Source organism: Ictidomys tridecemlineatus, unplaced genomic scaffold, assembly GCF_052094955.1.
Source record: "Ictidomys tridecemlineatus isolate mIctTri1 unplaced genomic scaffold, mIctTri1.hap1 Scaffold_604, whole genome shotgun sequence".
Taxonomy (NCBI): Eukaryota; Metazoa; Chordata; class Mammalia; order Rodentia; family Sciuridae; genus Ictidomys; species Ictidomys tridecemlineatus.
The window spans coordinates 195,297-222,674 of NW_027524123.1; the positions used below are offsets into that span (position 1 = coordinate 195,297).

General features: G+C 34.0%; 1 pseudogene; it reads right to left on the reverse strand.

Moving 5' to 3' along the window:
- Positions 1-421: 421 nt before the first annotated feature.
- Positions 422-27,378, reverse strand: LOC144374183 (tolloid-like protein 1; annotated as a pseudogene).

Genomic DNA, 27,378 nt, shown 5'->3' on the forward strand with positions numbered 1-27,378 from the left:
GAACTTCTAGCCATCATTTTATACACTTACTCAGTAATTCACTAGCAACATGCTTAGAAATTATTTTTTGTAAAAAACTTAAAATTCCTACTGATAAAACTTTAGTTTACATACCATCAATAATGCTTCTGGCAAGAAAAGATCCTATAGGATCTCATTCTGAAAAGATAATCTTTTTCTGTGAGCAAGAAATAGCACTTAGCTACAAAATCACGATACTACTTAACAGTGATCAGATGATCATTCTATTTGACTCTTACTCATAAAGCTAAAAGAAATAAAAATATACCATTTGATTTTTAGCAACCTGTTTCTATTTATAGCTGTGAGTACTCCAGAGTCCTGTTCTATCTCATTTTGGATCACTTGAACTATATACACCCTTTGCCAGCACAGAGAAGGACAAGAGTTAAATTCTGGCTTATGCATCTGGAAGAGCATAGTGAAGCCCAGGCATGCCTCTGTGTTTGTTTTGTGCAATACCTGGACATCTATACAGCTTTCTTGCCTGTGCAATATCTCCTTTGCTTAATCGGGTTCCCTGACCAATTGTCGGACGTATGCGGTTTTCATCAGGGTTGGGGAGAATGGTATTCAGGAACATCCCCCTGGAAAAAAAAAAGAGAAACAAACCACACCTACGTCACCAAATTAAAACTCCTAACAAACATCAGGCTGTTTTTTCCCCCATACTCAATTTTAATCATAGGGGAGATATGCCAGTTTGAGTTTTATGCAGTATGAGGCTTTCAAAGTACTTTCATCAAGGTAGGACAAAAAGATTCATGTTAAATGTGTGTGCCTCACGTTCAATGATAACATCCACTTTTTCCTTAGAAATGTACATCATATGTTTGTAATAATCTGAAATACTTTTTAGTCTCCAACTAGACTTTTATTTGGGTCTCCCACACAGATTACCAGGTTGAAAAACAATTCTTCCTCATTAAATAATAAAAATAGCAACCTCCAAAAAATAATTGAAGCTACTGAAATTGTAAGAGTTAAATGAAAAGTTAATTTTTTTAGTTAAACTACTAATTTAACCTAAAGAACTGAGAAGTTCAGTATTATTATAGCATATGTTACAAGAACAAGGAAAAACAGGGTGCTGAGATTTAGATAAGACCATGCAAAACAAAAATATTGTAATTTTGCATATGTAAATATACATATACACACACATATATATATAATATAAATTTTTTCACTATGAAATAAATAAGCAAAAATAGCTTGATCAATGTCCTAATAAGGCTAAACTACAGATAATGAGTTATTTTGGACTCAAGGTTGTGGTAGGAGAATTGCTATTTTTCTTAATATGCATCATTTAATATTCTGGCTACACTGCACTAAAGTTGTATTCTAATTTTGCAATATATATCAAACATTTATAACTCAAAAAGAAGTAGTAAGCTTAAAAGTCAAAACAGACTGAGAGACTATTCCAAAGAGTTGAGAAGTATGGAGTCTGTGTATATGGAATAAAAAAAGGTGGAAAAACTGTACATAAATTTAAGAAATAGAATCATAAAATATCTTTCAAATTAAGATAACCAATAGGACGTTCCTTCAACAGAACAACATTTTCAGGTCTATTTAATTCTCCCATTAGGAGATATTTACTAAGCACTGTTTTAGGTCTGGATTTATACATCAAATAAAACATACAGAAAGTCACACCTTCATGATTCTAACAGACTAATGTCGGGAGAATGGCATTAAACAAGATATTCATAATTGAGGTAGTGATAGTGCTAGGGAGAAAATATAAAGGTAAAATTTTGGATATTGATTGTGCAGATATGATAGCTGGCTTTTTAAGAGGATGATTGAAAAAAAACTTATTTGGGATTTGACGTTTTAACCAAACATACAAGAAGTGAAGGTCAGAGCTATATGTGTAACTGAGAGTAAAGTGTTCCCCAAGAGAAAGAACAAGAAACACAATAGCTTGGAGATGAGAGGATCTTGAAAGTTTGAGCACCAGCCAGAGAATTTAACTCTTACCTGGAGGACAACTGTTAATCTTGGAAAGTTGGAGAAAGTTGGTAAACAGAAGAGTAACATGATCTCTGAGTAATTTAAGGCTAACTTCTCTAGTTTTTAATAAAAGAAAGAGTGATGAACATTATATTTAACTTGAATAACTCAAATAAGGACAGTGGAACTCTAAAACCAGATCCAAGCATCTACAGAATCCTATGTGTATACCACCTGAGATGTGGGTGAAGATTAATGATTTGTGGAAACTGATCATTAAAAGTGAGAGTTTGCATATAGTTGTAAGATTCTCCACTGGAGAGGACACTGCAAAGGAAATGAAAGGCTAAAGTACCAGGTAGTATTAAAAAAAGCTATTTCTAAATTAATAAAGTGCTACAATATATGAAGTCCTTCCATACTGATGTCACTATTTTCTATTTCAAAACTAAATTTATAATATTTGAAAACTTTTAATATTTTCCAGCTTTCAAAAAAAGATTCCATTTTAAATGGTCAATGATATTTTGGAGGTGAAAATATTTCATATCTTTGTAATACTTTTATGAAATATTTTATTGAAAAATGAGAGTTTTCCAGTGTGAAAACATCTATGTTACAAAATATCCATGGGCATTAAAGCCTCATTCTGCCTAAAGAAGTAATTATTCAAAAAGAGGTTAAGTGATTTATTCTTGTGTTCTTTCTTTGTCATCATCAAGAAGTTAAAAATTCTATTCCCTACATCCTGGCCATTGAGCAAGACAGACTTTTCATGGATCATCTCAGTGAAATCCTATTAACAGGCCTGAGTCACATCCAGTTGGGAGTATGCTAACTAAGCTCCATTATTCATTCACTTTAGCTACAATTAAAGAGAAAAATAGACATGTTTTTAAATAAAATTTTGCGAAATATCATAACTCTCTTTTTAGTGAAAAATTAGAATTTTCCAGTGTGCAAACATCTACATTACAAAATATCCATGAACATTAAAACCTCATGAGTCCATCCCTGTTTCTCCCAGATCTGCTATTGATCTACACTCATGAAAACAATTGAAAGTTTTATTGACTCTTTTCAGAATCTACAAGCGTTATGAACAGAAGAAATTATAAAACTTTATATGTTTACATCTGCAGAATGAAGAACAAAAATTCTGTGATCATCTCAGTTGATATAAAAACAAAAAAAAGCATTTGTGAAGATTCTACATGACAAAGTATTTATCATGATGAGATTCTTTTCATGATACTCAATAAACTAAAAATAGAAGGAATTTATCTCAACATAACACAAGCCACATGAGAAAAGCCTAGAGTTAATATCATATTCAATGGTGGAAAACAAGCTCTTCCACTAAGATCAGGAACAAGACAAGGATACCTATCCTCTGTCACCTCTTCTGTTCAACACAGTACTAGAAGTCTTAGCCAGAGAAAGAAGAAAATGAAAGTGAGAGACAGAGAGAGGTAAGGAGGAGGATGAAAGGAAGGAAGGAAGGAAGGAAGGAAGGAAGGAAGGAAGGAAGGAAAGAGAAAGGGAGGGAGAAAAGAAGAATATAAATAGAATGCATGCCAAATTGGAAAAGTAAAAATTATATCTGTTTACAGATGCCATGTTCTTATGTGTAAAACCATAAATACTCTACAAAAACTGTTAGAACTAATAATGAAACAAAGATACAAATCAATATAAGAAAGGCATTTCTGTGGAGTAACACAGAACAATCACAAAAGAAATTAAGTAGAAAAGTTCTCCTTATAATAGCATTAAAAAATGTCTGAGAAATAAAACTAACCAAAGAAATGAAAGCTAAAAAAAACCAATGTGGTAAGAAATTAAAGAAGAGGGGCTAGGGCTCAAGTGGTAGGGCGCTCGCCTAGCATTTGTAAGGTTCAATTCTCAGCACCACATAAAAATAAAATATTGTGTCCACCTAAAAATTAAAAAATAAATATTTAAAAAAAGAAATTAAAGAAGACACATAAAATAGAAATATTCTTTGTTCACATATCATATTACCCAGTCTACAATCCATATCAAAATCCCAAAGAGATTTTTTTTTGCAGAATTAAAAAAAAACACTTTATAAATTATGTATAACCTCAATAGAAAATAAAAAGCTGAAATAATTTTAAGAAAAGAAATAAACTTGAAGAACTCATACTTTGACTTTTGAGAAATGATTTCAAAACATATTATAAAGCTATAGCAACCAAAATATGTGGTACTGGCATAATTGCAGAGCTACGGACCAATGAAATAACAAGGGCCAGAAATAAACTTCATATATAAAGTCAAATTATCTTTAACATGAGTGCCATAACCATACTCATTTGGGCAAAGACAGTTTTTTTTTAAACAAATGGTGTCACAAATCTGAATATCCACAAGAATGAAGTTTTGAAACAGAATCATAGGTCAAAGCTAGTTGTCATACCATACAAAGATAGGTTGGTGGTGACTGAAAGCAGGCAGCAAGAACAGAGTAGTTTTGGGGGGGAAATGCAATGTAATATCAAAGTAGTACAGACTAAGAGAATATGCTAATATGCTACATATGGTAATCCTTAGTAAAGATTCATTCTATGAAGGACAGAGGAGATAAATTTCTTTCACTTCCTCTTCTCTAAAGCATTAAATCCCAGGTTCATTCTAAATAATATAATTCAACAGCCTGAGAACGGTGTCTTGGATGAACTGGGATGTAACAATCAACTTCTTACATATTTACATGTAAAAATGAATTTCAAGCATTGACCTAAAAATAAAATTTTAGGGTTAATTTCAGGCCAAATTTCTGGATACATATCTACAAAAACTTAAATTCAAATTCAGGAATGAACAGTTAGTATCTGGATAGTTATCACATTTGCACAAAAATAAATATTATATATCTTCAGAAGGTAATGACTTTTAAATCTATGAATGTTAAATATAGTCAACTCTCAAATTTTTGACATTCAGACTTTTTTAAAAGATTTATTTTTTCTTTTTTTGGTACTGAGGATTGAACCCAGGGGCACTTAACTACTGAGTCACATCTCCAGCACTTTTTATGTTTTATTCATAGCATTCAGCATTCAGGGCATCATTAAGTTCCTGAACTAGCTTTGAACTCATGATCCTCCTGCATCAGTCTCTCAAGGATTTGCTAGGATTATAAGAATGTGCCACCTTGCCCAGATAAAGATAATTTTAAAATGTTTTCATGTATTAAGGGGTCATTAACATGTATTTTACTTTTTACCAAGAAATTTGTTTTTAGAGCATAGGAATACATTTGAATATTTTTCTCTTTTTCCTAATCTCGTTTTTAAAAATAGATGCTAATGAAATGTGACATTGACATAAGTGGGCAAGAAGAATGAATGGAAATGGGCAGGAAGGTTAGTGTAAAATTGATGTCAATGGGAAGAAGGGATGAAGGAGGTTAGTGCTTAAATTCTTCCAGATCCTTACCTGGGAACTATTTGCTTGATGGCATCATCTTTAGAGTAAAATAGATCAAAACCCAAATGTATTATCTCTTTAAAAACAGCATTCAATTACTAATGAAATAAATTTAAGGTTAGCAATTGATGAACTGTAATTGTCAACTTCGTGGAAGTAAAATATCTTCTTAACCACCTTCTTTGAGAATCCATCTAATAATATCAATTTTTGACCATAAATGGTACTTGAGTACTAAAAATGAAAATCTACATTACAAAACACTCTTTTTAGAGAATATAATTCAAACTCAACAATAAAGTAACCTGTTGCTTTAGAAATGCCTGAATTTCATTAAGCAATGCTTTGCCAATTTAATGTGCTGATTAGTTTGGTAATGGTTTTAATTGCCCTTTCTTTTATAATTTATGAATATAAAATTGTTCGAATCATTTTAAAACAATCACTTTAAATTTATACATTGGATAGGTAATGTAAAATATCTTTTAAATGAATGCCTGCTATTAGCTATGAATGTTAACCATTATTTTTCTACTTTCTTTCTGACAGGAGGCAGCGATATTGGAAGATGGTCTGGTTCTAATGTCAAACATAGCTTTGTGAGAGGCCACATGGAGAAAGGGATTAAAAGTCAAAAGTTATAACCTGAGACTCCAACCTTGAGAAGGTGTTCCTGGCATAGTGCATGATACTGTCAAAATCGTATCTTTCACCAAGGGAGTTTACTTCTCCAGGCTCCATCTTCAGAAAATTGTACTCTTGACCTATGAATCAGGGATAAACAAAAGCCTTTTAACTAAAAGAACATAAGAGCGCTTCTTAGACCTGCATCTGCTTTTGACTAAATGACTGATCTTTTTGCTGATTGTATTTACATACCAACTCCCAGGTGTGTGCAAAAATCATTTGCACTCCGATATCATATTAAAAGAGCAAGTTGCAAAAGAACTGAATTTGAACAATGGGTTCAGTTCTGCAGAAAGGAAATTACCAGAAGCATATTTTGGGTTTGTTTTCTGTGTATACTTGTTAACACCACATAATATTTGTTTCTTTAAAATCATACTGCTTCTCTGGATAGAGTAGAAGTGATTGTAAAGTTATGCTTTTATTTAATGCGTTTCCCATAATTTTCTCATGACTATGTTTGCCAGGACCCACAAAAATTATCTGACTATTTGCTTTAGATCCTTTCTAAGAAACGCTGTGGGAAGATACAAAAACAATATTAGTATAAACACAACTCTGAGGTTATAGCTACATGACTTCATCATTGGTGATAAAACAATAGCCAATCTACTTTCATTCAAAAATAAAAGAAGGTTCCCCTTGAGAAAAAGATGTTTCTACTTTGACAGCTTTTGAATCAAGAATAATATGCTTCAGAACTTTTTTTTTTCCTTTGCACATCTGCTATCTTAACTTCAGGACATCTTCAATTTTAAGAGATTTTCGACTGCCTGTCTGTACCTTTTTAGGCAACATTTTTTTCCTGAAATTTGAAAAAAAAAGAGTTAAATACATGGGTCTACATCAATAGTTCCCAAACCAAAGAATTTCTTTCAAGAGAGTTTACATTTCAATGATTCCCTTTTCACTGTTAAATCAGTCGAAGATGATGCAAGTCATGTTATTTATGTAATTTGCAAAGCTTTGAAACATTTTATTTAAAGGTGAAGTACTGGAATTGCAAATTCATATAGGGCTGGGAATGAAATGATCATACCATTATTATAACTAGGTTTTTAGTCCCCTGTCATATTTCTATTAAACATAAAAATATTAAATAAAAAGTTTTCCAAAAGGCAGTAAAGAAATCTAGTGATTTCACAATATAACATCTCTCTTACATGATGATGAAACCAATACTCATTTGAGCATTAGGGATGAAGGAAACAACTTGGATCCATAGAACCCTGTTCTAGGCTAAAGTGTTTTAGTGCATCTTCGAATTAATTAACACCATAAAAAATTTTAAATTAATTATCTAGCCTATATAGTGAAATATATCTTTGAATGAATTCACACCATAAAAAATTTTAAATTAATTATCTAGCCTATATAGTGAAATATATATTCAACAAATATCTGATATATCTATGTGTGTTAGAAAATATTCTTAAAAATTATCCTGAATTTTCATTCAAATTCTTGTCTTCCTAAGGAATTTTCAGCATGTTATAGCATATCCCATTCTAGAGGGAATTTTCAAAAAGCTATAGACCAGATTTTGTGACCCATCAACAAGATTTCAATTTAGAACACAATATGAGAATAGATTCTCTAGCTAAAGCAAAATTTCATAAATTTTCTGAAAGTGAAACATAACCAAATTCAGAAATGCATTTCCCTGCATATATCTTATAACTTAAACATGTGAAACAGAGGGGTTTGCTAGTTAAAAAGAACATAGCCACATACAATCCAAACAAAAGAAAATTAGACTTGTTTCTTGAAAGAAGGGGAGAATCAGTGATAGAAACAGGGTGACCCACACTTAACAATTAAAATAAATGGTAGCTTCTTTCTTGAACGTATCTCCTAATGTAAATTTGATCCTCATACCAATTTACCTCTTAATCATAGTCACCAATTCTGCATGTAAATATGAAACCAGCATTTGTTTTTATTACCCAGAGCTCTTGGGAAACACCTGATCTTAAGTTTCTGAGTTAGGGAAACTCATAATTTGTTGATAACTAATCTCTAACATGAATGCTTTCAGACTGGTACAGTAGTTCTGATACAGGAGTTCCAATTACTTAAGAAATCTCTGGAAATATATTTTATTTTCAATTGACCTGAATGTTTAGTCAAAAAAGTATTTGATCAAAATTTTCCTACTACTATGTCAGGTATTAAGGTATCATAATCTATATCTTAATAATACCTATACATTTTTCCCTGTTTAGGTAATATTTATGTTGCATCAGAAACCCTCTTAATGGTAAAATCATTTTTGAAAGTTATGTACTTTATAAGAGTATTTGGGGGATTCCACATAATATTTGGCAAATAGAAGAAAATAGCAGTGATTAATAGAAAGCTTCTCATTTCCTTGATAGTTGAATTAATTTTCAGAAATATTGTTTCCTCTTAAGTTTTTCTCTCAATGACATAAAGCATAAAGATGAACTTTGATGGATGGTTCAAGCCAGGGCTTCTATTTGGGGGGAGTATAAATTTTCTTTGCTTCTCTTTAATATCCAGCTCTACAGATCACTTTGTCATTCTTGAATTGTTTTCCTCATTTGGCTTCTGGAACATCATATTCCACTGATTTTTTCTTTTACCTCTTAGAGGACACCTTTGGTCTTCTGGTGGACACTCTTCTAAAGGTTGCTCAAATCTTGTTGCTTTTCATTTTCTATGCTCCACTTTTTTCTTCTTCTTCCTCAGTTTTTCCCTAGACGGTCAAATCCACTACAAAATGTTTATCTTCAGATACATACTAAAGTCCAAACTCGCCTTTCCTTTGTCTAGTAAAGGAGGATCAATTCAAAGGGTCTTTGAATTGAGGGATGTGTTAAATGGAATCAGTATTTTTTATTTCTTTTTCTCAGAACCAAGCCTCTTCACCAGTGTTCCTTTCTTCAATTGATGATACCACAATTCATTGTGTTGTCTGAAGATAAAGCTTTTGCAGATCTTTCCTTATGTTCCTCTTAAAACATTTTAAGACTCTCTTCTTCCTCTTGCCCTGTCCTACCCTAATTGAGAACACAGCCACCTCTCAAACCTCTAATAGGTTTCCCTCACTTGAGGCTCATCTTTCCCCCACCCCCAATTAATGTTTTTTACAGGTTACAGAATTCCTCTTTTAAAAATCTTAACTTTCTCTGTTTATAACCCTTCACTTGTTCCCCAGTAACTACAGGATACAATCTAAATTTCTTAGATTCACAGAAAAGATTCTCCACCCTCCCTAGGTAGTTGTGAACTAACTCTCACTCATAGTTCAACATGCCACCACAACAGTTAAGTGAAAAAGATCATGTATTTTCAGCCTACAAATTTGACCACTTTTCTGGTCCACCTGCAATAAATATTCATACTTTATTTCTAAATTTCATATTTGTGTGTGACATCTCTCTGGATTTGCCAATGCACATTTGTTACAACTTGCTTCTTTTCTGCAGTATTCTCAATGTGACAGGTACTTTTCTTATTCACTTGAAATCATTTGTGTAGATACAAAGTTTTATGTTTTCCATGACAGTACCTTTCAGTGTCTAATAGTGCCTCAGCATTAACTGGTACCAAATATATAATGAGCAAATAAAGAAAGCAACTCTAAATTATAGAAAATGATAAGAATTTTAACATTGATAACTTAAAATTGCCCATGAACAAGAAAGTAAGCTCACATTTTTATTTTACTTTTGCTAAAAGTGCACACTACCTTATAAAATAATTCCAAACAACAGATTTTTTTGGGAGGGGGTGTGGTAGAGATGGAAATGTACTTACTGATCTTTGCAAATGTGAAAGCTAAGTAAAAAGTTTTACAATGATGCAACTATTATATACCAACTCTTAAAAGAAAATTAAAATTTAATTATAAATTATATTTCAACTACTAAAAATATTCTTAATAGTCTGTCTTTGACAAAGTCAAGTTTAAGAGAAAAATCTCAAAGAAACTATGTAGACTATCCTGTAAATGACTCATTTCACTGGAATTTTCTTCAGAAATTATACATGATAAATGTAGATTCCTGTGGTTACTGTGCATGTCATGGCAAACCCTGGGCTCTTTCTAAGTCCTATAATATAAATTATAGATCTAAGCACAAAAACAGTTCAAATAAAATAATCATTTAATAATATTAGTATATTGTTCAACAACTCACACCTATTCTTGAAAAAGTACAGACGTTTAGAAAGAAAACAGACCTTAAGAAACAAACAAAGCCTAGAAAATGCAGGAAATCAGTCTCTAAAAAGAAATTAAAAATATAAAACCAACAAGAGTGATTTTTAATAAAATAACATATTGACTCTGCCACATAATTTACACTGTTTACAAAACATAATAATTTTACACACCCTAAAATCTCTCACCTGGCTGAATGTTTTCTCTTATTATGGTTATGTGGTTGTCTCGATCTGGTCATGTGTGTTCATGCCAAAAGCCCATCATGTGGCCCAGTTCATGAACAATGATCCCAAACTTATCACAGTGCTTTCCAATAGAGATTGTCTGGGGTCCATTTCCCCTCCAACCTACATAGGAGAAGCATCTATAATAAAGTAGAAAGTGGAGATGTTGGTGGAAGAGAAAAATAGATAAATTACAATATGGTGGAACTTTTGTGAAGAGTTGTGTTGAACCATAGCACAGTGGTACATGCCTGTGATCCCAGTGATTCTGCAGGCTGAGGTAGGAGGATCGCAGGCCAGCCTCAGCAATAACCAGGCTGTGTCTCAAAATAAAAAATAAAAATCATTGGAGACGTGACTCAGCAGTTGGGCACCCCTGGGTTCAATCACCAGTATAAATAAATGAATAAATAAATAAATAAATAAATAAATAAATAAATAAATAAATAACCTAAGGAACCAGGATGTGGTATCTCATTTGACACTCTATCTGCAGTGCCCAGGCTCCAAGCTGAAATTTAAATTTTTGTTCATTATAACACCAAGCCTATAGTATTCTCTTATAGCATCCTGAATTGTCTGCAAAATCTGATAAAAAAAAAACCACTAACAATAGTTAATCGTTCAAAGAAGTATTAGATTTCTGTGATTTCTGTCTATTGTTCAGACTAACATTTGAGTGTGATTTTTTTTAATCTCACTGTCTAAAAGAATCTCCTGGATTATCAGGAAAAAAATGTGAAACACCCAGAAATACCTTCCTGCAAATCTTCATTGAATTATTGATATTTATATATTTATAAATGTATATACATAGAAGGTTTTTCTATCCAAAATAGAATTTCTATTTATTCATTTAAATGTGTGTGTGTGCACACATGTATGTATGAGTGCATAACAGTCTGGAAGTCTCTTATCCACACACTCTATAAATAATAAATACATTGGACACCCTTTAAAACAAATTTTAGGTGATATATAGTAGCTATAATTATAAATGCAAATAAAATCATATCTAAAACTTTGATAATCAGGTTTGAATTGAAATAGCTTGTCTATAGCATGTTTCTCCTAAACAGCATTAGAGAGCACTAAATAATTGGTCTTGAGTAGTTGGGAACTGCAGTGCACTAGACATTGTCAAACACCTCTCTGATTTATTAAATTAAAAGAAAAATTGTCAAAAATTAATTGCACAAAGGAGTAAAAAGAATTTTACTCTTTTAATTTTCCAGGGTAAGTATATTAGATGGTGCTTTTGATTTTGCACAAATATAAATTCCTGTGTCAGTCTCTTTCTTACCCAAATTATTTCTGTAGGTTTTTAACTTATTTATTCATTTACTTATTTATTTGTTCATTCATTCTAATTAGGTTTTTAGTGTCTACATATTTTAACTGAGTTAGATGAACTCATTAGTACTCATTATGTGTAAATCTAGTATAGCAGTAAATTAAGCCTAATAAATAAGTAAGTAATAGAAAAGAGAAAATTGGTGGGGAAGGTGAAAATCTGAATTGTCTTTTTGCCTTGAGAATTTTCTTTAATATTTTAATCCATATATACTTATTACATACTCAAATATTTATTACATACCTAATAAGTAATAGATATGGAGATACAATTTTTGTGCAAATATTATAGAGATTAAAACTGAAATATTTGATACCTTAAGGCAGTATTATTGAAACTGAAATATCTGGTGATTATATAACCACTAAATTACTCACATTGAGTCATTTCTGCTGGTTATAGTCAGAGAAGACAGCACTTTGCAAAACAAATTCTGGGAGACAGTAAAGCAACTTGGTCAATTTATTTAATCCTAAAACACCCTTTTAGCATAATTTTACCCATGGCAATTTCCTATAATAAGATGGGATTTCATAATGGAAAGGAAAAATAGATTTCACACTGCCTTATTCATGAGTTATTATTTTACAGTGGTCCTGTGAAACAAGAAAAATGTAGTGCTTTTATCCCTGACTAACAAGAGCTCTTAGGGACAAAGAATTCTACATTCAGATTAACTAAATATGTACTTAGACAAATATTAGGCATGGAATGATAGGGTAACATGCAATTTAGAAAAATGTGATTTAATCATACCCAAACATTATCTTAGTTTCTAATGTAATCCAGGTTTGAAGGCATTTTCTTCAATATGGCTCTCAAATTTTTACTTCTAATTTGTGTGCCACTTTTACGACTTGACCATCCTGTGGTCTATCTGGTACCTCAAGAAATGCTTTCAACACCCATAGGAAACTTTCACCTCTCTCTAATCATAGGGAATAATCGAAGTATACTATTCCCTATTTTCACCTTGGTTTGGCAGATCAAAACACTTTCCTTTAAGATAATCCTTTGGGACATTTCAACATTAAAAGGTTGGAATGCCTTCTACCTTTTCATCAGCTATATTTCCAATTTTTTTTAGTTTAATCATTACATTTTTTAATAACTCCTTTCTTCATCCTTCCTTCCTCTCTTTTATTCTTGTTTTCTATGATAAACTCCTATAAAAGGCCACTAAAATTTAAGTGCCCACCATTAGAATGGGGTAGTAATCAGGACAAGAACCTTCATCTCTTCGCTTCACTGATTTATCACAAGGATTTAAAGCAGGGCTAGTCCAGAGATAGCACTATTTGTCCAATACCAGGCTCAAATAGTCACCCAACTTTCTTAATGTCTGCATTTGTAGAATAATAAATGTTTCAATTTATTGTGTTCCTAGTTTTTTTCTCCAAGAAACCCGATCTATCTTCTCACCTACCCATCTCAGTTAAAGGGAGCTCCAACCTTCCAGAGGCTCAGGCTGAGTAATGCCAGGATTTCTGAATCCTCCCTTTGTCCTCCAACAGTCAATCCTGTTGGCTCTACCTTCAGCCTATATCCATAATCAATCATCTTGTCATTGTCTCCCTTGTTAACACCCCAGTCCAACCATGGAATCTCACATGGAGTGTTGAAATCATTTACTAACTGATGATTCTCTCTGTTCTAGCCTTCCTTCAGCAGTTTTCTTAGCACCAAGATTCTTCTAAAACATCAAATCTGCAATAGCTCTGCGGTAAATTGTGTCAATGGTTTAAAATATCCATTACCGTTCTCTAACAGATGATTATATTTCCCTACCCCACTAATGCTAGGTTTGGTCATGTGGTTTGCTCTGGACAATGTCACAGAAGCCCAAATTGTTTGTGTAATTTCTGGGGAGAGTCTTTTAAGAGCCAACACATGGTTGACCATACTGTCTCTATTGCATCTGCTGGAGGGAGAACAATGGGCAGAAAGACTGGATGCGAGAGTAACACTGCTGTAACACAGCCACAGCTAAGCCATCGTGGGCAAATAAATAAAAGTCTGTTGGTCCAGGCCTCTGAGATTGAGGGATCCTTGTTTACCGTAGTATAAATTTGCTAATCTGACTAAAACAGGTTCTTTTAAATCTTTACAAAGTACAAGAAGATCCTAAACTATTTCCGCACACAAATCTCTTACCACACAGAGCTCATCTCTTACAACCAGCCCTCCTGTCACTCCATCGACTCCAGTCATGCTTACTTCCTTACTCTGCCTTGAAAATGCAGAAAAGCTCTTGCTTATCATTCCTCCTCAAGAACTCAGTTCTCCCAGATACCCAGTTGCCTCTTTACCCTAAGATTTTCAAGTTAACCTGTAGTTAATGGTATGTTTTATATTTCACTTATTTCATTCCTTCATCTCTGCATCTCCACTCTAGAATGTAAGCTCTATGAGCACATAGGACTCTCCGTCTGACACTCCTGTTATCTCCAGCCCCTAGAACAGAGCCTGGCATATGGTAGAACACAGTAGCTATTTCTTTAAAGAGAAGATCTCAGATGTGCAGGAGGGAGCTAAGGTTGATTCATCCCACAGCCTCTCTCTCCAATTTTCCATTCATGTGATTCTATTTATTACCTAATAACCTTCTGAGACATTCTTCTTCCTGCTTCAGTTAGCTCATCTCTGGTGTTTGCAAATAAGAATCTTGACTATCACACCCCCCAAACTGCCTATCTACGTCCTCCTCAGAGAGAATGCCTTATATTCAATGTTAACATCCCAACACATACTATGGAGGTAACACAACATGGGAATTCAATATGTATATCATAAATTAACTTCTTCACTAATCTGAATAACCAAATACCACAGCATTTATTTATTTAGTGCAACAGCTTTGACGACATAAAAGACCCAATATGAAATCCAATGAGAGTGTTAAGTGTTTGACATACACATATCTTATTCTCATTGGCCCTAAACACTTTGTACAACACCAACTTCCAAACTCCTTAATAATTGAAATGATTTTTTATGAGATTTAAAGATAGCAACACCATTTCGAAAGAATGATAAAACCATCAGTCATGGTGGCCCACACTGTAATCCCAGTAACACAGCTCAGGAGGCTGAGGCGGGAGGATCATGAGCTGGGTCAAAGTAAGCCTCAGCAACTTAGTGAGCTGGGTAGGTGGCATATGCCTATAATCCTTAGTGGCTCAGGAGGCTGAGATAGGAGGATCACAAGTTCAAAAGCAGCCTTATCAACTTAGGCCCTAAGAAAGTCAGAAAGACCTGTCTCTAATATTTTATATATATTATAGCTAGGGATTTGGCTCAGTGGTTAAATGCCCCTGGATTCAATCCCTGGTATAATACTACTACTACTACTACTACTACTAATAATAATAATAATAATAATAATAATAAATAATACTGCGATTCATTTCCACACTGCTGTAAAAATATCTATTAAAATATAGCACAGCATTTTCACAATTTACAGAAGCCTTTTTGAGGTTTGTTTTATTAGTGCATTATAGTTATACATAATATTAGAGTTCATTTTAATTAATTATATAAGCATGGGACACATTATTTTTGAGACAGTAGTTGTTATCTTGCAAGAAGCAAATCTGGAAAACACTACTGTGGGAGGGAATATCTAAGACACTCAGAAAATGTAGAATCTTGCTCTGACCAATACGTTTAGAAAATAATTCTAGTTTGGCAGCAAATTGATGAGGTAAGACAGAAGAATAGCCCAAGCATGGGATGCTGAAGATGTGAGCAAACCAGGGCACTAATGTGGGACGAGGTGAAAATAGATTTCAGAGGAAGCATACCAGAAGCACAAGTATGCTCAAGTTCTGAACTTGGGTGAGTGGATATCAGCAATGCCAATGTTAGAAAGTGGTGTGGTGGAGGTAGGAACCCACTTGCCCTACAGGCACAAAATTCTGTGGTCCTAGAATATATTCATTTAATATATAATATTTTCTTATGTAAAACTCAGACTTTCTCATGGCCAAAGTTCTATGCAATATTAATAAAGAAATCCTACTTGTGGAGTTTATTTTTTTTTCCATCTAAACTTCAATCATTCCCTGGTTCTACTTACCCACAAGACCTATAGGTGAATACAATGTAACTCTCTTCATCACTTCTTTCAATGGATGTCACACAGGTGTGCTTTTCCCAGTGCCTCAAGGCCTGCTTGAACATGGCTCTCTGGCTGCCTGGAAAAAAATGGCACGACTTTAATACAATGGTGTCCACTCCAGGGAGGAGTGCTTTGTGCTGGCTCCTCCGTCCTGTGCTAGGCCGGCAATTCAGAATGCCACTGTTATCACTAAACAAAGAGTACTAGCTTATAGCACCCCAGATGAGTCATTATTAAGAATCAACACTCACTTTATAATCAGAAGGTCAAGGCTCTCTATCTCTACAAATATGTGTGTACAAGGCTCTATAGATGGTGTATATATTCTTCCTGTCAGTTGAAGAGAGATCAGCTTCCAGATTTAATAGACACATTTGAGGCTCAATTCAAAAACCAGAACATTTCTTTAGATTCTTAGGGTAAAGATATTCTTTTCCAAGTTTCAGAGATATTCTAAGCTAGTAACTTAGGTTAAGGGAGTGTTTTTCCAAGTTTGATTGAATACTATAGTTGCTATATTCCTATTCTATAAAAATGCACACTTAATGTGCATGGTAATTGTTTTTCTTTATTAAAACAGTCACTCTGGGAATATCTTACCAGTAAAGTTGCCTCCTATAACATAAGGAATAACATCTCCAGGCCATATTCTTTCAGTTCATGATGTAGCAGCTCTGGGAACTCGATTTTTCTCATTTTGCCCTGAGAATTTTAGAGGTACTTTTCCCTTAACTGTGGTGTTTTGCTCCAAGCCTGCAGTGACATTTAAAACATTCTGTGAAACAGAAGTCCTCTGTCAGGGAATCATTTACCTCTTAAAGGACAAAAGTTGAAATGTCTTATTTACATATTTGAATAAATATGCCTGAAGTCAAAATTCATTTTTAAAAAACTTTAGTTATCTTACATAGCTTAGAAAGGCACTAAAATATTTAAGTATTTCATATCCAAATACTATTTCTTAATGCTCTATAAATGAATTTTGAAGAATTTTCATACAACTGTATACAGTAGGTAGAATTTACACAGGCATATAAGCCATAGAAAAATGGTTTTATATTTTCTATTTTACTAACTCACTATCAATTCTCCCCAAAATAATAAAATATATATTGTTTAATAAAGTTATGTGGTATTCAAGAGTCTTCTTATTCTGGCTAAATCCCTCATACTTTAAATCAAAATTAATATTCTATAATATGGTCTAAATTATGAATATTACACTATATTGATAATCAACACAATAACATAAAGACAGATGTGGTCTTGACTCCTGGGAACACTCAGCCATCTCCATTCCAGTTTCCCCTGAATTCTTCTCCACGTATCAGCATGACTCAGAGGTAAGTACCTCAAGAGTAGGCTCATATAAAATGCATTCTCCCTGGAGCAGCTTCCAAGTCTAGTCTGACTTTTCTTGGTGGCCTTTTGTAATATTTTCAGTTACTGTCTTGTTTCTCATAAATTTACATGATTTTTTTATATTCATCTATCATTGTTGATACAAATGCTTTTTCACTGGAATATGTTTTGACACAACAAGTATTAAATGCATATGTCTCCCTGTACCTATGTCTGTCCTGGGGCAAAGCATCTTTGCTTAGGAAAATTATTACTTGAAAGCACTTCAAAAATTTAATTATTAATCCATCAATTTAAGAGATGTTAGAAAATAAGCATGAATGAAGGATTTTTAAAAAAACTAAAATCCAAAAAGAGCATTTAATGACTTCAATAAATATTTACTAATTATAAAACCAGAAAGTAGTTTCTTTGAATGTCTTAAATGTATGCTTCATGATCAAAAACACATTACCTTTTTTTTTTTTTTTTTTTTTTTTTTTTTTTTTTTTTTTTCACATTACCTTTTTAATGTAAGAAATTAGTTTGTCAATTTAAGCGACTTATTTGAAAATAAATTGATATGATATTTTTCCATTTGATTAAAATTGATATAGCTTCTTGATTTATTAAAATATCTTGCTGTGATACTCAAATGACTGGAAATAAGTATAAACAAAATAAATACCTAATACATTTAAAATAGAAACTTAAAATAAGTTAAAAGAACATTTCAAATTTTTCAAATTAAATTCTAAAATCCTTGTATCATATATTGGCTAACAAAATTAAATAAAGAAAGAACTCTTTCTCAGCATATATTCTTTACAAGCTTCAGGTCATAATGGCACACTGATTTTAATTAACCAAACTTCTATGAGTATAATATTTACTGTACATCAAGTCAAGCGTCTGCAACTTTAAACATTGATATACCAGAGCCAATTCTTCTTATCCTGTCTATGAGTTGATAGAGGGCCCCTCATTTCTTTGACATATCATGGTCACAAAGTCCACCTTAAAGAATACCAGAAAACACTTGAGTTACACTCAATGTATTTTCAAGTTCTCACAAATAAACAATAGTAATATGCTACACTAGTTTTCTCTGGACATCCTTTTTTTGATCTTAACGTGTTGGAGTTATGAATATCCATGAATCCTTGTGTAAGGTAAAAATTCTACAGCAACAAATGTTGCTAACTAAAAATAAAGGATGTGTGGGGCATTTAGAGAGCAATCTGAATCATGACTTTATTTGGACAACATGACAATTCATTCATCTATTGATAATTTGAAGAGTTTTTCTTCACTGTGACCATGACATCACATAATGTTATATGTAATAACAACAGCAAGTTGTTCTGCTCTACTGATTGTATTTCAGCTATTTCCTCTATGGAAACTGGATATTTTTATATCCAGTAGCACAAGTTTTGCTCCAAAGTCTTGATAATTTTTGAAAACTTTTTAATATATTTTATAATATATTCAACTAAATTTTTTAAAAATGTCATTTTAAGAAAATCAAGTTTCTCCAATTAATTTTATTTTGGAATAAATTTGGAATTAGAAGAAAATAACAAGAACCTAAATGGTGTTCAATTGAAAAATGCACTCCATTACTTTATGTAATTTATAAAATTTATGAAAACAGATCTAAAGAATATTAAAGTTCAAAAGGAAGAGGAGAGAAGAGAACTAAGAAAATATGTCTTTAATAAAAATTACTGACAAAGACTTTAAAAGATAGGTTTCTGTCCTAAATCAGAAAGCACAGCTTTTGAGAAAAAATCTCCTTCCAGGGCTTTTAGAAAATGCAGCCCTCAATTTTGTCCCCTATATCCCCTAATCTCCTTGAATTTTAACAGACAAATTAAAAAAGAGGTATCACTGAGCAAACAATCAATAAAACACGTATCAACATCAGAACATATTCAGGTGAATTTGGACCACTGAGCATCTATGGTTCATAAAGGCTGAAATTGAAAGGCTGAAACTCATGAAGTCAACAAACTATGCCAAGACTTTGGACAATTTCCTTCCAATATCAATATGCCTTTGAAATTAGTTAATATTATAGGTTTGACTTTATTAACTTTCAAAAATCTTACATGTTTCAGGTTTTGCTTTGTAGTCTCATTTTCATTGAAGATTGGTAGAAAAAGAGAGAGGAATTGGTAGCATTCGTTCATGCAAAAAGTCCAAAGTTTTTATTAAACTGAAATAGCTCAGGAAATTTTAGATTGTTGTTGTTTTGTAGAAATAATTGTACATGAGGAAGCCTCAAATGTTAATAGAACACAGGACTCCTGGGTTTGAAATCCAGCTCTATTGTTATGTTGTGGGACATGGGGTGAGGCATATCTCTCTGAGCCTCTGTTTGTACTACAGCATCTCTGATGTCATATTTAACTACATAAATATATGCAATCTTTCCCATATCTGCAGGGAATTGGTTCCAGGACCTCCTATGGATACCAGAATCTGAGGATGCTCAGGTTCCTTATGTAAAACAGCATAGTGTTTGCATGGAATCTTCACACATTCTCTTTTATGCTTTAAATTCTTCCCGGACCACTTATATCTAATACAATGTAAATGACTTGTAAATAATTTTATACTGGATTTTTTTAGGGAATAATGACAAGAAGAAATCTGTACATGTTCAGTAAACACAATTCTTTTTTTGGGGTAGTTTACTATTTTGATCTGAAGTTCATTGTGCCTGGAGACATAGAACCTGTCCTGAAATTTCGAGTCTACATAGCAATGTTTGTTGTATACCTGGTGCTGACCCTGCTCCTTATGCTCCCCAAACTTGGAGACCTCTGTGTTTTCTCAAAGCAAAGCATGTTGGCTTAATGTAAATGATTAAACCCAGGACTTCTTTCCCTAAGAAATGCTGGATTTTGGTTTAATAGGTTTTCCCAAGCTTTATTGTTTTGCAACATTTCAAATCTTCAGAAAAGTTGCAGGCAAAGTATAATGAGGAGCTTGTATCTACCAATTGCTAACGTTTTGCCACATTTGCTCTCTGTTAATGTACTCCTTCCCTTGGTGTATAGGTATTGTTGAAACATTGGATAATTTATTGCAGGCATCCTGACACTTCATCCCTAAATACTGTAGCATATATTTCTTAAGAAAAAGGACATTCTTCTACATAGCCACAATATGACTACTTGGGAAATTTAACATTGATCCAATATTATTATCTGAAAATAAACTCTATATTAAAATTTTCACAATGGTTTCAACACAGTTCTTGTAGTTTTATTTATTTGTTTGCATTCCATGATATAACCAAGATTATCTGTTACATTCAATTTTCCTATTGTTTACCCTCCCTTGAGTTACAATTTTCTAGTCTTTTTTTTTATTTGTTCACTGTTATAGTATTAACATTTTTTTTAGAATTTGTACCAGTTTTCAGTATGTCCCTGAAGTTGAATTTGCCTGGCTGTCTCTTAATGATTAGATTCAGGTTAAATATTTTTGGAAGGAAGGGCTCAGGGGCAGAACACATGCTTAACATGCACAAAGCCCTGGGTATAATCTCCAGCATAATAAAATTTTTTGAAGAAATATCATATAGGTATTAATGTGTACTCAATGCATCATATCCAAATTTTTGTGCTGTTGTAATTGGTACAATATATTGGGTCATTTGATTAAGGCAGAACTCACCAAATGCCTGCAATGTTAAAGTACTATTTCTCCTTATAATTAATAAGAGATGTGAAGAGTGACACTTTGAGATTTTATTTGTCAAAGGTTCTGGCATCCATTATCAATGGTGATTGTAAGATTGCTATAGTTTAATTGCTTTCTACAAAAGTAATTGGGATAATCATTAGATCTCTTGCAAGCATGGGCTGGACCACAGAGAGACCCTGGAGTGTGTTTGTGTAATGGAAGTGCTAAAGCAAAGTGAGAAGATAAACTGACATGCTCTTCAAATTTTTAACAGTGTTAAGTGGAGGGCTTGGGGTACCTAATGAGAAGAATCTAAGAAAAGTAAACATTTGTTATGTGTTGAACAGAACAAACACAGTATACTGTTTTCTGTCTTTGCAGATAAGACCCAGAGCTTGAAAACAATAGGTTTATGCAATGCAAATAATGTATTAAAGTCTTTCTTTTTTAAATGGTGAGTTATAATTTCCCTTCTTTATTTCAGTTCCCCTTCTCCATTATATTTTTGGTTGTAATTTCATTTTGTAATTTCACTCTAATTCTGGTTGTAATTTCCCAAAATTCATATATTATTGATAGTAAACACAATTAGTAACCAACTGTGTCAGAAAGAAAAGTTTTCAAGAGACATTACTGATAGTGAAGATTTTAAGTGGATAAGGAACAGTAACAAATAATCCAAGTATATGTCTATTTTTATCTTGAATAATTTGTTTTCTTTGTGTTTCTCTGATTTATCAGAGTTCATTTACAACAAAAGCAAATTCTACACCAATGTGTGAACCAGCTTTTAAATAATAGGGAGAACATACCAAGTGTTGCAATAAAGAGAAAACATTCTGCAGAGAAGAGCAAAAGTAAATAATAATAGCAATAATCATGATGATGATAAAGAATGCTAATGAGCTTTGATAAAAGATCTTGTAAAGCTGAGGTAGTCTAATAATAGCACAGTAACCAGAACAGAGTGCATGGAAGGTGGATTGTGCAAATTACATTTTAAGTGGTGAGAATAACCTGGCATAGGAAACAAGGAAGAGAGATGTGAAAGGATAGATGGCATGTAATCAATAAAGAAGTCTTGGCAAAGGCATTTTTGCCTTGCAGAATCGCACTAACATATGTCTTCTTTTTGCTATCTTCATGTTTCTCTGATTTATCAGATGACTTGAACCCAAAGCAGGGAGAACAGTGTTTTACTATGATGCCAGTATTTTAGGAAAAAGAGCCAGAAATTTGAGAAGTAAACTTTTTTACAAATACAACGGTGTCTTTGTTGCTGCTGTTGTGCTTTGAGGATAACTGTATGATTGTTAATTATGAAAACACAAATGGTAGATACAATTTTTTTCCTAGAACAGGAGTGCTATGCCAGTAAAACATGTATAATGGGGATTACAAGATCAACAAAATGCATGATTTTATAAAGACTGAAGTTTACATGCAATATAGCCAAAACACACAAAAAAACCAGAATCGTCTCATGAATGAATATTATTATAGCCATGTTTTATTAGCTTTATTTAAAACTATCTGCAAGTTGAACAACCTTTTTGAGCCCTTTTTAGAAAACACTTTTGCAATTTGCTGGAGCAATGGATTCTTTTCTATTTTTCTTTGAGCTACAGTGGCTAATCTGATGTTGATCTTTTGGTAATTATGTCAGTTAATGTGTGCTGAGACTAATTTCATTTGTTGAAATGGATACAAGGTGAATATGTAATTAGAAGGTTGTCTCTTTAAGACCTTGCGTGCAATTTTCTAAGAGTAGCTGTCATATGGAAGAGGTTAAAATATAAATAATTTCTGATTGGTGAACAAACTAGTATCCAGTTTATTTCCTAACAATTGAAATTAAATTATAATTTCTTGCTGGGCTTGTTGGCATATATCTATTATTCTAGCTATTTGGGAAGCTGAGACAATAGGATCACAAGTTGGAGGCCAGCCTTGGCAATTTAGCAAGAGCCTGTCTCAATATAAGAGTAAAAGGGTGCCAATGTAACTCTGAGTTAAATTCCTATGGTCTCAAGGAAAAAGAAATAATTTTTTATCATTTCTCCTACCAATTAAAGATACTTTATAGGGTGACTCATCATTCTCACTCACCCAGGATGATTTTGATTTTAGTGATGAAATGTTCAGCACTCTGGGAAAACCATCAGTTATAAGCAAATGGGGACACTTGGTTACTACAATATACACACTTTACTCTTTAAAATAAAACATGATGCTTTATTTATTATCATATTAAATTTAGTATAAGAAGGAGCAATTTAAAAATAAATTTCTGGGGCTGGATTTGTGGCTCAGTGGTAGAGCGCTTGTCTAGCATGTGTGAGGCACTGTGTTCAATCCTCAGCACAACATAAAAATAAATAAAGAAAGGTATTGTGTCCAACTACAACTAAAAATAATACTTAAAAAATAGATAAATTTCCATTTATATTACCACTAAAACAAACCAAATTTACACATGCAGTTTTGTTTCTTCTACACTTTGTTCTGACAAATAATATACAATTTAACAACTGTAAAAATAATTGTAACCTGAAATCCCAGTGACTCCTGAATCTGAAAAAGTAGGATTAGAAGTTCGAGAGCAGCCTCAGCACACATGAAGTTTAAATATAAATAGTGAGACTCGGTCTCAAAATAAAAATGAATAAAAGAGCTGGGGTTATAATTCAGTGGTAAAGCACTCTGGGTTCAATCCCCAGTACCAAAATAACTCCAAAACAAACAAAAAAACAGAACAGTTGTAACCAGAGGTATTTACAATTATATTTATTAGTTAACAAGTACAGAGTTTCACAAAATCATAGCTTTAATAAATTCATTAAATTCTAACTTATTTTCATGTTATAAGTTACTTATCCTTCATTTTATGGCATTTATGTTGTTTTTTCAAGTTTTTCCCCAAAATATAATGTTACAAATGTTTTCGTGTGCATGAATATTCATTTTGTATACATGAAATTCCTCCTTCAAATTTGAACTTTCAGTAAAAACACAACATAGGATAGAATTGTGTTGACAACATATAAACATTTTTCTTTTCATTTTAAAAAGAAAGACTTTAATACATTTATTTGCATTGCATAAACCCATTGTTTTCAAGCTCTGGGTCTTATCTGCAAAGACAGAAAACAGTGTAATGTTCAACACATAACAAATATTTACTTTTCTTAGAATATATATTTTATATATATATCTATATATTTTTCTGCTAGCTTATCAATTATCCTTCTATGTAACCATTTCATGAAACTTCCTGGTAATATAAATCCATGGTAGGAGTTGGGCAATATATTTATCTGGATGTTTCAAACAACAAAGTATTTGCTTGTTTGATGATTTCAAGCCAGGATGATTTCATCACAGCTAAAAATATTTCCTTTTTTTGATCTTGCAAAACAATTAATAGCATTTGAAGATAGAAATGTGATCACTGGGTAGTCATTATTTCATAAAGAAACATCTACTGTGTTCCAAAATTGACAGAGGCATTAAGGAACTCAGGAATACCACAAACTCATTTTTAAGGACCACCTTGCCCCCACTTTTCACACTGGAGATTGAACCTATGGCTTCTCTACCACAGAGATACAACCCCAACCCTTTTTTAATTTTGAGATAGGGTCTTACCAAATTACACTGCCTCAGCCTCCAGAGTCACTAGGATTACAGGTGTGTGCCACCACACCTGAATGGCTAAGGAGCCCCTTTTAATACTAAGTCTTGAGTTTCCTTCCAACTTATTTTTAGAGTTTCTGAAGGAGAAGTGTGAAAATCTAAAGATTCAAGTCTTCATCTGTACTATAAAACATAGCAGCCTAAGTCTACAAAATCTAAACTCAAATACAGAAAGGATAAGTCTTGAAAATCAGTTTACATTCGTTGAGCATTCGGCATTGCCCACCCAGTCCTGTGACATTTTAGTCACAGAATGTATGTCTAATAACAAAATAAGAGAATAGTGTGGAAGTCCCATAACATCAGTATAAACAGAGGGGACCCTGTCTCCTTCTGCACTGTGCTATTTCTAACAAAAATTGTAAGCAATCTAAATTTCTATTGATCAGATAGAAATCAAATAATATGTTGTGGAATGTTCATGTGATGGAATTATTAGGCAACAGTGAAAAAAAATGCCCAGAAACTGTATGTATCAACAGTTCTGACAAATAAAACACTGACTGTAACAGCAAATTTTAAATAGACTGATCATGTATGTAGATTTAAAAAGGTGCAAAAGAATCCTATATATTGCTTAGGGATACTTCCATATGTATTAACAATATACAGAAATGCATGAAATGGTAAGTGTGAGATTCAGAGTAATGATATCCCCTGGGGATGGGAAAAGAAGATTTAAGGGGCCTGGGATTGCAGAAATTGGATAGGACTCTAGACAGGTACATAATAGGGGTCAGGTACTTTGGAAAGGTATATAGATAGTATTCTTCTGGTAGGTAGGTTTTTTTAATCAATTATCCTTCAATGTAATTATTTTGTAAATAATATAAGCCCTTTTAGAAATGGGAAAGTACATGATTTGTCATTATATTACTTCAAAATATTTAACAATACATTGAAATATACATAAGCCCACAAATTAAAGTGCCACATAAGTAGAAAAAGGGTGATAATTCTAAATGGAAATAGTAAGAATAAGCTTTCTGGATGAGTTGGCTTTGATAGGTGAATGGAAATTCATTAAATCTGGATGGCAGTAAAGGAGATTCTGGACTGATGGATCAGCATGGGCAAGGATATGGAGGTGTTCTGGAAAGAGTTAGCTTAGGATGCACTGAAAAATATATTCTGAAATAAAGGAGTTTGAGAGGTAACAGGAATCAGACCATGAAAGGCCTTGAACATGGCAGAAACAAACTAATTACTAAGTTTTGTGAATAGGAGGCTTGTAACTGGATCTGGACTAGAATTTAATATTTTTACTTATTATTATTGTTATTTGTGTGTGTGTTTTGCTGGGAACTGAACTAGGGCATGTCCCCAGTATCTAGTGTATTTTTTATGTAATTCCAGAGGGTGGATACTTTCTTTAACCAGAATGGTATCTTAGCTGGATCTGTTTTAGATCTATATTGCTCTTTAAAAATAAATATAAAAATCATAATTCATCAGGAGTCATCTATCAAATCCATTAAAAATTGACACTTGGGTTTAAAATCAGTAAAAAAAAAAAAAAAAAAAAAAAAAAAAAACCTTGATCTTGGTTGCTTTAAAGAGTCATTTGAAGTTTTTTCATATGAACTTCCATCAATTTTCACATTTGATTAAGTCACATGGAATTTTGAATTGAAAACATGTCCTGAGAAGAAATGAAGACACAATTTTTTAAAACATAAGGGTTATTAAAATTTTCAGAACCACTTTTTTGCATGAGCATCATTTGGTCACCAGCAGGCATCTTTCATTGGCTTCATATGGCAGAGACTGAAGAATATGTTTGCAGGAGCGCTGCAAGGCCTCGCGCTACCAGATGCCCACTCCCTCTGCGGTGCCTGGTCACGCCCTGGCCCGGAGCGCCCTCCTCTGACCCCACGGGTCGCCAGGGGAAACGCCCTGGGGCTCCTCGGGCGGGTCAAGGAGCAAGTGCCCCAGGAAGGCGCGGGGTGCGCGCCGAGGGTCGCTCTGGATGCCGCTCCCCCCCCCGCCCCCCCCCGCGCGAGGCCCCCTCCGCTCGTCCCCCTTGCCCCCCCCCCCCCCATGCGCGGCACTCGCTACCTCCAGTGCGCTTGCCCTGGGCTCCCGCTGCCTGGCCCCAGCCGCCGCCGGCTGCACGGCCTGGACCTCTTGCGGCCGGGCAGTGAGTTTCCTGCGTGAGCAGCGTCTGGAGCATTCTCCCGCGCTGGGGCGGGCGAAGTTCCGCGCCCCGACTTTGTTGCGTCCTTTGCGGGCCCCCCGGCGGGTGCGGGCGGCGAGCATCTGAGTGGGGCCGAGGGACGCCGTACCGCGGGAGGGCTCCGTGTGAATTTTTTTGTGCGGCCACGATCGGGCGCGCGGGCGGCGAGCGCGGGGACCCCAGCGTGGCAGAGCCATGGATGGACCGGCTCCGGGCCTTGGACTCCGCAAAAAGCGGCAGTCTCAGCGAGACCGGGAGAGGCGCTCCCGGGGAGGTCTGAGGACGACGCGGCGGGCGGCAGCGGGGCCTTCTGGACCTAGGCGCCCTCGCTTGCCTCGTCGGGCTCCCACAGGGAAGACATGGGAAGCCCCTGTCCTCCACCAAGTCCCGGCCCAGACCCCCGCGGAGGAAGAGGCGAGAGACCACCTTGGCCGAAGAGGACAT